Source organism: Neopelma chrysocephalum, unplaced genomic scaffold, assembly GCF_003984885.1.
Source record: "Neopelma chrysocephalum unplaced genomic scaffold, ASM398488v2 Primary Assembly neopelma1_23, whole genome shotgun sequence".
Lineage (NCBI taxonomy): Eukaryota > Metazoa > Chordata > Aves > Passeriformes > Pipridae > Neopelma > Neopelma chrysocephalum.
The window spans coordinates 34,862,010-34,872,669 of record NW_020897691.1 but is presented as its reverse complement, the minus strand read 5'-3'; positions in this window follow the sequence as shown (position 1 = coordinate 34,872,669).

Below are 10,660 nucleotides of genomic sequence, written 5' to 3'. Positions count from 1 at the left end.
GAGGAGTTCCCTGCCCTCCCTGATCACTGACATAGAGGGCTACGCTCCTTCCTCATCTCCACTGCCTGTCCTTCCTAAAAAGCCTGTATCCTTTCATTCCAACCCTGCAGTTGTGGGAGCCATCCCACTAGGTCTCAGTGATGAAAATGAGATCATAGCCCTGCAGGTGTGTGCACATCTTAAACTTTTCTTATTTATCTCCCATGCTCTGTGTGTTAGCATAGAGGCATTTAAATTGGATCTCCAAATATGTGACTTACTGGTAGCAGTGGCTGAAATTCCTCTGTGCTGCCCCTCAGGTGCTCTCCTGTTGACTTGCAATCCCTCTCCAGGCTTTGGGCATCTCTTGCTGGCATCAAACTGGTAGGAGTGGGATAAAATGAGTTTCCCTTCCCCCAGTAACTTCAGTTTTATTGCTATTATGTTGGGAACCTTTCATCAATCAGTTCTTCTTGAAATTCTGTGCAGGACCAGAGCAGTGTATGTGCATAATATACACTTCTCTGTTCATTTATCGTTTATGTATTTCAGATTTTGCACAACTGCAGCACTCAATAAACTTTAAACCATTTCCTAAAGTGTGAACTCAATACGTGTCTGATGCCATGCTATGCTTTTAACTATTGCATCAAGCCCTGCTTTACACTGGCAGAATCAGGAATGATTAAGGTGTTTTTACTGTGTTCATCACCATGGTAACAAAGTGCCTGATATTTACTTTAGGCATAAACGAAACCTTTACAGTTTGAATTTCAATCTTTGCTGCTTGATTTGTGCCCAGAATGGAAGTATGTGAAGCAACCACGAAAGGTACATTTTTTTTAGATCTTTTTTCTTCTTACTCTGAAGTTTGTGCTCGTGAATTAGTGAAGACTCAGCAAAAGACTTGGGTGAAGGGGATGAGAGTTTAAGAGTTCAGTGAGACTTTGGTGTGGTGTTCTGTTTTGGAACATATTGAAAAACCTGGCTATTTTACTTCTGCTTGTCTCTTTCAAAGAAGCTGTTACTCTGACCTTAAGCATAATTATAATAAAAGCATAATTAAGCATAATTATGCTAAAAGTGTACACACACTTTATCATGAACACAGCAAGCTTGCTCATGTTATGTTTTTAATGCTTTATCTTTTCTTGCTAGTTTTCTGATCAGCTGAAAAGTCACATCAGATATAGGTGGTTTGTTATTTTCAATTGTCTCCTGCATCCTGGATGGAAGATGCTGTGCAGCTTTGCTTTCCTTATGGGAAAGAGAGCTGAGCCATAACTGCGGCTGTGCAAATGCCACACATGACATGTTCTTGCTGTGTTCATTTGATAAAATCTGTAGTGTGGAAAAGGAGGGGCTTTACAGGTTTGGGATCACTATGGGGGTGCAAACATATTTATCATCAATATATTTGCATGGCTCTCTAAATCCTTTTCTCTGATCTATAACCATGTGATTGAGAAATTGATGATTCCACAAGGTACTTCAGATTTGTATTTCCCACTGCATCTTTCTGAAGGACAAATCACTAGGCTTTTTTCTGTGTTTGGTAATTGCTGTGGAAGAGCTGTACTAATGGGCATGCTGTCTTTTACAAGCTTAGACTTGTAAAAGTAATAGTAAAATACTGTAAGTTCATAAAAGACAGCATGGCCATAGTTTAAAAGACTGTGAGTTGTATTTTCTTAATTTGGAAGCTAATTTTGGTGCTTAATTTGGTGTTTAAAAACTTCATTTCTTAGCTGTAGTGTAGACTATCTAACATCCTGCTACCTCTAATGTAAAAAGTGAGACAGTTGTTCAGTAGAAGCCCTCAGAGATAAGCTGTTGCATCCTGGTGTGGGTTTTGTTTAATGCTGCTGCTGGGTTGCTCCTTGTATGTAGAGGAGTCTCAGGCAGGTGAGGGCTACTGTACCTTCCAATACCTGTGTGGTTACTGTGCAGCTTCAGAGAGATGATAAATCCTTGGGCATGGGAAATCAGTCTGTGGGGAGAACCCAGGTGCGTTTATTCACCCTTTGCAGGGTCTTTTGTCTCTCATAACTAGAGGTGGAACTTGAAGTGTCTGATGTCCCACACCTGTAGCTGTTTGTGTTAATACCCTTTTATTTGTAGCTTTTATCAAAGTGCTGCCATTTTGGTGCAAATTCTTGTGTGGGAAGTGGAAATGCTCTCTTATTTTTCATGGCAGAAATGAACTGTTTTGATCTCTCTATGACAAGATAGGATGAAGCCAAATTAACAAAAGAGATCACCTCATGTCTTTCGGAGAAGTTTCAACCTTGATGTGAAGCACTGATAGACAGGTGGTTAATGTGCACGGCATGTATAATAGCACCTCTGCATGGTAGGCAATTGCTACATTCCAAATATCTGATTTAACTCAAGGTGAGTGGCAATGGGAAGGCTAAATATAACCTTTCTAGTGACATGATCTTATTTCCCAGAGTCTCTCAAAGTATAGGAAATTTGTCTGTAGCTCTGTGCATTGAGAACAGAACATGCAGTGCTCAAAGGGCAGCTGATGAAAGGGGCTTGCCTTACCTCAATTGCCCTTGCTTTCAGAGTTCACCAGGCTCTGAAAACACATAAACATGGCCCCAGGGTCTGCATGGCATGGGCAAGGCAAAACTGGCATGTTCATCCCTCTCCTCTGGCTTTCATCTTACCTCCCAATGCACTGGAGATAACTTAATTTATGGGTTGAGCATAGTAATTGCTTTGGTTTCAAGAAAATCCCTGTGGGCAAAGCGTGGCTCCCGAGGCTGTACCTGTGTGGTAAAACAGAGGTAGAGTTGCAAATCAGCAGTCAAGCCTGTGCTCTCTTTAGTCTAGCTGGCAGGATGGTAAGGGCAAGAAAGGTATGATTTGAGCCTTCTGTGGACCCTCGGTCCGTGTGCTGATGTTGCCCAGCTGTGCTGGTGTCTTCATTGCTACTGTTAACTAGTGTATTGTGTCATTATAAATAACTAATGATATACATATGATTCATAGCCTATCTGCACTGCAAGCTTACTTGGCTGTTTTTTGTGTGGTGGAATTATAAAAAATAGCAAGAGAGGTAGATACTGAGTGTCAAAACCTGCTAGGTTCTTGGAATTCCTGCATTTTTGGGAATCCATCCTGGGTGCACGCCATTACAGCCTTAGGTCTGTGCTAGTGTAGTGTGACAGACTGAGCACTGAGAGCAATGAGTGGTGTGTATTTGAAAAGAGCATATGAACTCCCTTCTCCTTCCTGGATTTTGTAGGTTTGAGTTTATCTTTACAGTTCCTTAGCAACCTTATTTTTTTTCAGTAAGTGCTTTCTGGGTTTGATCGTGAGAGATTCTCTCCCCCACTGGCTTGGTTGCAGCTGGGAAGGGTTCGAAAAGAGTGTGAAAAGAGGACATGGCAGACACACTGCAGCACTGACTGCTGCATCCTTCAGCCAGAGGAAAAAAGGCTGAGCATTGCTTATTCTAGATACTATCAAATATAAGGGAGCAGGGGAGCAGGGTAAGGAGACTAGAGCAGAACTGTTAGAGACATTTGCATTATTAAAGAGAGGAAAGTGGAAAATGTTAGCTATGCATAATATATATAACATAGCCATACATAATACATGTTGACATGTGTATTACACATGGTGCAGAGAGTTCTCTCCTGTCCCCAAGTGCGATTTATCTCCTTTTGAACTCTGCTAAAGTGCTTCTAGCAGTGCTGACAGATCCCAAATGCAATCCAAAGACATAGCTGAGAAATAGGTCAGTTGCATGAGAAGTCAGGTTTCCTAAAAATGTACAAGGAAAAGAGACATGAGGCTTCTGAATGTGAAGTCTCTGTGGGATTGCCTTCCTAAACGGGTGAATGTTCAGAGTTAACAATATGGCTAACACTGTACAGAAAAAACAGCTTTGCTGTCACACTACTATGTAGAACATAGTAAGGAGAAGTTGCCGAAAACTCCAAAACTTTGGGAGGACATGGTTTCTGAGAGACCTACCTGACAAGGTTGGGAATCAACTGTCTCGGAGATCATGGTAGGCAGGAGGGGTCTAAGTGCTGTGTGGGCAAAGAAATGAAGGTTGGCCTTGCAGAGGAAAAATTTATAGGTAATCTGGGATTAAGGTTTATCCTAAATAACATGGGAATCATCTACTCAGAGCAATCGGTGAACACAGTAGATATTCACTGATCAAGAAAGTTCTAAGACATCTCAAGTTCTGTATTTGTTCTTTTCTTTGACTTTCAGTCATATTCTCTCTACTTGATCTCCCCTGCCCCACCTCCTGCTTATGTAACATAAGCACAGAGTAATTCAGGGGAAGTAAATGTAAAGTTTTGAGTAGAACTTAGCAGAGAGTATGCATGGTTAATGACATTCCCCCAAAATCTCATTTTATTCCTTCTTTCCCCCTTGATAATCCCATAATTCTTCCTGTGATGCAACACAACACCTATGACATCTGGATTTCTCACTCTGTTTCATGATCCTGAAGTATGCCCATGTGGGCCCTGTCTCCTGTTTTGATTGCTGCAAATTTCTCGTCTTGACTTCCTTCACTCTCACACCCTCCAAACCAAACCAGACACAGCTGCAGTGACCCATTTCCTATTGTTTGTCCAGACCATCTCTTTGCGCTGGCAAGAACTTGAGTTTCTTGTTCTTTATTGTTTATGTACAATAAACTCAATTTTTCACATATACAGTGCTGCAATGCAAAGTAAGATGAACTTCAAAATCTATGTTTATCTCCCTCTTTCTTGACATTAGCATGTACTCTGTGGAGAAGGCAGCGCTCAGCAGGCATGCAGTGAAAGGGCCTTCACTTAAGACCAAGCTCTGTGTGATCAATTCTAAGGCTGCTTTAGGTGCTGAAGTTATTTCTACTCCTTTTAAATCTGCAAAATTAAACCAGTGATCACTACTGCTGGCCTCTAGGCAGGAGAATTACTGGTAATGCTTTATGCTCTGGAATTATTGCTGCAACTCTAACTGTAGAGAGGCATGCTGGGGCCTAACATCGTTTTTTGCCGAAATATAGTTTAAAAGCCTCTTCCCTCTCTGCTTGTTTTTCAGATAAAGGCATATTCTTCATTCTAAGTCACGGTTTCTCTTTTTCTAATCCAAAGAAGTTCATGAGTAGTTATATCTTTTCAGTTTTAAGTGCAAGTTGCTGATGTTTTTCTCCAGTGGCAACTGAGCTCTTTGGCTCAGAAGCTGCTTTCTCCTCTGGAGGAAACTGAGGAAGGGAATGCAGAAGTGAGGTGGAAGAAAAAATTCAGGCAAAATGTCTCCTCTTTCTGCTGGTGTGTCATCCTCTCGTGTGTGACAGGAACTAGTGTCCCAATGCAGCAGAGAAATGTAAAATATTTAGCAATACAAATTCACCCCAAATGTCTCTAAGTGAAGTTGAGCTCTCCTAATTGTCATGAGCAGACCTGTTTGGCATGAGTCACTGCCAAAGGTGGGCAGTCACAGCTGCTGTATCAGGGAGTTTGTATTGGGACAGTTTACTGCAAAGAGTGTAATGAAGAACGTGCATTCGCCTTCCATAACTGCCTTTTTTTTTCAATGAAAACAGATTATTATGAAGAATTAATGAGGCTCTCTAAAGTGCACATGCAGCATGCCAATAAACAGTAATGAGCTTTTAATTCATAAGAGATGATAAATTTCGGCTCCTGCTGGCTTATTTTGCACACAGAAATAATTCCTTGCTCAATAGGGTTATTTGAAAGAAATGTTAGACAGGCTTTATATTTTATGTCTTGAAAAGAAGTTTGTAGGTGGTTTTCTTCTTTTTTTTTTTTTCTTTCTTCTCCTTTCTTCTCTGAACATACCTGAGATACATAAGGGCTTCTAGGGTATTGTAGGCAAACAGCTGTACTACTCAAGTGCACTCTGTAGTTGATGAGTGAGGGGTTTCTGTTTGTGTTTGAGATACTCGTTTCTTCAGAGCTGAGCAGAAAGACACACTCAAAGAAAGATTCAGAGACCTGGTAACTGCTGAGCGTTTCCTTCTTGCTTTCCTTCCAGGGAGAGAGGGATACTCACCCTTCCTGCCATTAGCCTTCCCCAGTTTCTCAGAGGCAGTAGGTCATACATAATGATATTTCTTTGAAAAAAAACCAAAACCCACAAACCAAACACTTTATAGATAACACCATGTGGGGAGTTCGGCAGCAGTGCTGACTTAAGGAGTTTGGAAAGTGCAGCTGTTTATGGGACTGACAACCAGGTCAGGGAATTGAACTCGCTTGAAAAGGTGGAGGGGGGAGGAGGGGAAAGGGAGCTTGCTTTGTTTTGAAGCCTACATCAGCTCCCTGATCTGACTCACAGCACAGTTAGGTGGTGGACTGCTGCACTGGAGAGGAAGTAAAAGGCTTGGGGTGGGACAGGAGACATGAGGGAACTCCTGCCTTGTATTGCTGCTTAGAGTAATATCTGTAAGATGGTGCCCAGATTTTGAGAATTACTATGGTTCTGAGTTTGTTCTTCAGGAAACCAATGGGGGTTTTTGGGACCTACATTTGCCAGTAAGCTTCATCACAACTTTCCTGGTGCAGATCACTTTTAACACCATTTTACAGATGTGACAGCAAAAGTTAACTGACTTTTTCCAAATGGATTTGCTTTGGGAACCAAGGTAAAATGTGAAAGTTGTGAATTCCCTATTGGTGTGGGCTCTGTTGGTGGCTTTCATGTACCTTCCTGTGGCTGAAGCCTGTGCTGTCTGTGCTGTGGTGGAGCTGGCACAGCTGTGAGCAGCACTTGGTCAGGAAGAAGTTGACCTAAGTGGAACCACTTAGGATTCTTGATTTTCTTTGCAAAGAAAACCTCTCAGAAATGCTGAGGTTTTTCAACGAAGATCGACACCACCCAGCCCTAGGCAGTCATAAGAGAGATGCTAGGTCGTTCTGTGTGCCTTTTAGCAAAACATGAAGAAATCTGTACAGATTGGTTTTAAGGCAACCTTCAAAATATTCAGGAAACTTCTCCTTTCCATCAGGAATAACCGTCTGATAAAATTCCTTATGTGGCCTCTGGTTTAGATGAAAGTGTTTTCTATGCTATAAAGATTTTTCAACATACTTCTTTTCCCTCTGATGCTATGGAGCCATGGTCATGAACAAGACTTTCTGAGTTGTGTTAAATGATTTTGTTTAATGAACTTGAATAAAAGATCAAATTGGACTTATTCTAGTCCGAGCATGATCAGAAATCCTGCATGGTATATTACACTTGGAAACCTAACACTACATCCCAGCATGAGCCTCAGATCTTTTGAAGGCAGATTTAGTTATTTTCTCCAGTTATGAAAAGTATTTGAAACTTCATTTAAATTCCATTAGACCAATTTTGCTGTTTTCAGGATGCAATAGCTGATTAGGTTCTCCGTTATTTTTAATTCCTGGAAGGAAATCTGTTCTGTGGCTTATGTGGTAAAGTGACTGAAGAGTTTAAGTGTGTATAGACAAAGTTAAGGAAAAAGTATAGTTATAGGAATATTATGAAAAAGTTAAAGATGAAATACTTTCTCAGCATGCAGGCTGCACAGGACACAATAAATCTACCTGAAAGATGGTCTCGTGCATGAGATTCTGTCAAAGGCAATTCTTGTTCCTTTAGAGACTCATGCTTGTGGCAGGAGATTTATGCCACCTGACTGGTATGTCTGGAGAAAAAGATGTTTTAAATGCTAGCAGAGAAGAAGTAAAACATTTGTCAAAACTTGTGGTTTATTAAAATGGTGCCAACATTTGGTCAAAGACAGCTACATTAGACTTGTAATCGATTCTGGGAGCTGAGTTTACAGGAAAGTTTTGTTGTTCTATTAAAAAGTAGAACAGGATGAACTTTTCAACTTAGTAGGTAAAGAGCTAGTTTCCATAGGCCTAGCTCTGTTAGCAAAACAAATGAGTGCTGAGAAAGAACAGACAAACTATTAAGACAAGGCGATAGCAGAGGTGTTTTCTCACAGCGAAAGCCAGATGACTGAAATCAGAAACTTTCCGGTCTTCTATGTCCCCTCTTGGACATTGAACTAGACACATGACTTGGAAGACAGGAAAAGGAGAGATAAAAACTTACATGATACATAATCATGTCTGCAAAAATAATTTTGCAACTTGTATGAAAAGTGTTTTTTCTTGCAGTGGAGAAAGAATCACCAATTATAAAAAGAAAGTTGGAGCAACACCTTTAAAACCTTTTCCCATAGATAAGGCTATGTTCTGCCTCCATAGCTGCATGGGTTTCCATAAATGCATTGCAGCATGAAGTGACTTATCATTCCTACCTAAGGATCATGAATCATGTTCCATTTATAAAAGGTCTTAGGGCCTTGAGACTTATAAAAAACAAACAAACAAAAAAAGCCCTCTCACACACAAAAATATCACAGCTTCCCAAAATATAAATTTTTGACGCAGTGTGTTTTATGGCAGACTTGCTGGAGAGGTTTGTCTTAAATCTTATTCTATTCTTATCCAAAACACAGTCCAACTTTTAAGAAGAACAAGTTCTGAATGCTTGCAATTATTTATTTACTGTAGGACTATAATACCCAGGTTCCTCCAAGAAGGATGCCAGGCATGGTAAAAAACACAGTGTAAAGAAAAAGTCCTCACTAAGACACTGAAGTAGCACAGGCTCTTCAGAGACTGAACATGGCTTTCCTGAACTGTAGTAGCTCCTTCTTATGAAACAAACAAACAAGCCTTATAATCTTATCCTTCAAGGTCTCCGGTTTACTTGCAACCACAGGTTGCAGAAGAGTGTTGAACACAGTCTGTCCTGAAGAACCCTGCTTCTTATTTTCCCTACATTGAGGGAAACCCTTAATCATAGAATCATAGAATCATAGAATCATAGAATCATGGAATCAGCCGGGTTGGAAAAGACAAGGGCAGGTCCTGATCTCATGTTGGTCAGACAGGATCTGCCCCTCCCAAACCCATGCTGGCTGGGTCTGATCCCTTGTCCATCCTGTAGGTGCTGTGTGATTGCACTTAGGATAATCTGCTCCATAATCTTGCCAGGCACTTAGGTCAGGGTGACAAGCCTGTAGTTTCCTGGGTCCTCCTTGCAACCCTTTTTGTGGATTGGCGTAACATTTGCCAACTTCCAATCATCTGGGACCTCCCCAGTGAGCCAGGACTGTCGGCAAATGATGGAGAGCGGCTTGGCGAGCTCTTCTGCTTCTTGGCAAGCACAAAATACAAAGGAGGAGTAATGATTCCCAACCAAACTGGAATGCTTGTTCTCCTTTTATGATCAGGTGACCCGCCTGTTGGATGAGGGGAAGGCTGTGAATGTGGTCCATCTGGACTTCAGCAAAGCCTTTGACACCACCTCCCACAGCATACTCCTGAAAAAGCTGGCAGCCCATGGCTTGAACAGGGGCACTCTGTGCTGGGTTAGGAACTGGCTGCAGGGCTGGGCCCAGAGAGTGGTGGCGAACGGTGCTATGTCCAGTTGGTGGCTGGTCACTAGTGGTGTCCCCCAGGGATCAGTGTTGGGCCCACTTCTGTCTAATATCTTTACTGATGATTTAGATGAGGGGATGGAGTCCAGCATCAGCAAATTTGCAGATGACACCAAGTTGGGGGGGGAGCGTTGATCAGCTGGAAGGCAGGAGGGCTCCTCAGAGGGACCTGGACAGACTGGAGAGTTGGGCTGATTCCAATGGGATGAGGTTCAACAAGGCCAAGTGCCAGGTCCTGCACTTTGGCCACAACAACCCCCTGCAGTGCTACAGGCTGGGGACAGAGTGGCTGGAGAGCACCCAGGCAGAAAGGGACCTGGAGTTTGGATTGACAGGAAGCTGAACATGAGCCACCAGTGTGCCCAGGTGGCCAAGAAGGCCAGTGGCATCCTGGCCTGGATCAGGAACAGTGTGGCCAGCAGGACCAGGGAAGTGATTCTTCCTCTGTACTCAGCGCTGATGCGGCCACACCTGGAGTACTACGTCCAGTTCTAGGCCCCTCAGTTCAGGAAGGATATTGAGGTGCTGGAGCAGTCCAGAGAAGAGCAGTGAGGCTGGGGAAGGGACTTGAGCACAAGTCCTATGAGGAGAGGCTGAGGGAGCTGGGGTTGTTCAGCCTGGAGAAGAGGAGGCTCAGGGGAGACCTCATCACTCTCTACAACTCCCTAAAAGGAGGTTGTAGCCAGGTTGGTCTCTTCTCCCAGGTAACCAGCAGTAGGACAAGAGGGCATGGTCTTAAGCTCTGCCAGGGGAGGTTTAGGTTGGATACTGGAAATTTTTTACAGAGAGAGTAATCAGATATTGGAATGGGCTGCCCAGGGAGGTGGTGGCTTTTCCGTCCCTGGAGGTTTTTAAGATGAGACTGGATGTGGCACTTAGTGCCATGGTCTAGTAACCATGGTGGTGTTGTATGAAGGGTTGGACTTGATGATCTCGCAGGTATTTTCCAACCCAGTCGATTCTATGATTGTAAGTACCTGTGTGATTAAAGTGCTTTGCTGTTTTAGATCGATAGTTTGGGTGTGGGATGCATCCAGCTTTCATGGACCCAAAAATCTAAGTGAGCTCACTGCCACTCTAGCTTCCTGCTGAGGGAGAGACCTCAACAGGATCACTAGGGATTAGCAGTTGTATGAATAAATATGTCTACAAAATGAATGTTTTTAAGTGACACAAACCTTCCTTTTCCAGACAAATACACTA